We start from the raw sequence: 2,691 nt of genomic DNA, 5'->3' as shown, positions 1-2,691 counted from the left end.
AAATAAAAAAACATACATACGTAAGATTTCCAAAGTAGTGAAAATATTTGTTTAGTGGGAGGGGGGGTTAGGCATGAAAATTCGAGAAAGAAATCTGCAATCCAATCTCGGAACACCCTACGATTCAGACGAGTTTAAAATTGATCCTTTTTAATTAAGAAGTAATTTTTTTGGTTTAAAATTCATTTATTTTGCTTATACTTTCAATATTTGTATTTTTTAATTGCAATTAGCTTTTTTCCGTTTAATTAAAATAATGTTTTATTAAAAGTCATACTATTTTTTTAAAAGTTTACTATCTGGTGGGAAATTAACTTTTTTGTAGAAAATCTGTAGTATTGGGTGAAAATTCCACTTTTTTGTTAAATTAAACTTGCAGAAAATTCTTTTGTTTTTGTTGTTAAAAATTAATTTTTCAAACTTTAAATGTAACTATTCTATTTTTTGTTTAAAATTTAGTTTGAAAAATTAAATACTTATATGAAAATTGAACTATTTTGGTAGCGAATTCAACTATTTGGTTAACAATTAAGCTACTTATTCAAAAAATTTATTACTTGGTAGATCATACCCTGTTTTGTTGAAAATGCATATTGGCGAGTGAAAGATTTAATCCTTTTGTGCAAATTCATGGAATAATTTTTATTATTTATATTTATGATTTTTGTAAACTTATATTATTCTAAATTTTCTAATATTCTTTAGAAAATAAAAAAATATTTTTGCATATTTCAGATGTGTCAACAAAGAATCTAGGAGATTAAAAAAAATGTTCAGGATTTTATGCAATTTCCGGAAAACTCCAGGACTTTTTAAAAGATATTTCGGACTTTTTAGAAGTTTGGAAGAAATAAAAAATATTTGATACATTTTCGAAAATGCTTCCATGTTTTAAAATATTTTCACTATTCGAAGCCAATTAAATTCTCAAGAATATTTTCAGCTTATTCGAATTTTTCGTGAAATCATGAAAAATCATTCGAAATGTGAAAAATTACAATGAAATCCTCAAAGCTTTTTAAAAATCAAAGGTCAAGGCATCTACAACTGTAATTTTGTAATTTCGAATTCTCTATTGTTAAAGCTCTTTTGGCATTAACGATCCATAAAAACCCATTTTTATCACCAGAATACTCGAAACTTCAGTTTTAATCGTGGAGTTTTTAAAAATTCTATTTTGTAGAAAAACTATGTGATACGAAAAAATGATACAAAAAAAATTAATCTTCAAAAAGATTTACAAATCTACATTAGACAATTTACCGTGATAGAGCTTTCTTAAAAATACAGATATATTTTCGTTGAACAACCTTTTTCTTTTCATTTTTTTCTTCCCTTAAATGGTTTTTTCAAAATTTTTATTTTCCATTCTATTTTTTAACGAATAAAACAGAAAATACGCAACCTATCGAAAACTTATTTTTCATCGATTTGTTGCTCTTTTTTCGGTAAGCAATTTTTTTCCAATCAATTTTCTTATAGCTTGTAGCGTTCTTCAAAAAATTGGATTCTTTTATTTTCAATCTTATTTTTTACAATTAAGATAAAAAATACGCTTCCTATCATAAAGTGATTCATTAAGAAATTGTAAATCTGTTTTAAATTCAAAATTTTATGATCCATCTTTTTTCGTACCTTGTATCATTTTCCCTAGGATTTGATTTTATTGTCCATATAATGTTTAACTATTAAAACAGAAACAACGCATTATATCAGGAAATAATTAATAATAAATTTTTAGTTCTTTTTTGAGTAAGTACAGTTTGTTGTTTTATTTTTTCCGTAGCTTGTGCCGTTTGTCCAAATTTTTTTTATATTTTTGATTTTTTTTATGAATAAAACAAGAAACTATGTGTGATACACTTTTTTCTTTTGACTTCCTTTCATATCGGCTATAACTCTGATAATTTTTTTTATTGAAAAAATGTATCATAATAAATTGTTCGCATTTTCGAGTACTATGGATAGCTGTTCATAGAATATTCCAATCGAAAAAAATCAAAATCAAAATGCCTTCAAAATGTTTAAAATGCGCTGACTTTTTAGATTTATATCAAAAATAGCTGACTAACGAACTTGAAGTTTCTTTTTACACCCTTAAATAGTGTTCCAACCCAAATCGAATCCGAGTACTTTTTCAAAAATTCCAAATTTTTTCTGACTAAAAATAAAAAAGAGGAAAGAAGAATGAGAAAAAAATAACTTGATTTTTAGATATCAGGGAAAGAAAATCGTGGTTTTATTGCTATTTATACCTGCTTAAAATATATATTTATTAAATGCAAAACAAAAAATTTATTTTTATTTTTGCCTTGATAAGGGTACTGTATGAGTGCCGAAAAGTTGATCATTGTTTTTTTTGGGTACATTTTTTTTTTATTTTTCAACATAATCTCCTTGGAGCTCTATACACTTGGTCAATCGCTTTTTAAGTTTTTTTAATCCTTCAGAAAAGTGCGTTTTCGGAAGTTCCTCAAAATAAGCACTTACAGAGGCAATGACGTCTTCGTTGTCTGGAAATCTCTGTCCACCTAGCCATTTTTTCAAGTTTGGAAATAAGAAAAAGTCACTGTGGGCTAAATCTGGTGCATACGGTGGGTGTTCGACAAATTCGAATTTTAGTTCTTCAATTTTAGCCATTGAAACGAAGCATGTGTGAACTCGGGCGTTGTCGTGATGAAAGAGAATTTT

The sequence above is a fragment of the Belonocnema kinseyi genome, chromosome 10 (assembly GCF_010883055.1).
Source record: "Belonocnema kinseyi isolate 2016_QV_RU_SX_M_011 chromosome 10, B_treatae_v1, whole genome shotgun sequence".
In the NCBI taxonomy this organism is placed as follows: domain Eukaryota; kingdom Metazoa; phylum Arthropoda; class Insecta; order Hymenoptera; family Cynipidae; genus Belonocnema; species Belonocnema kinseyi.
This window is presented reverse-complemented; position numbering follows the sequence as displayed.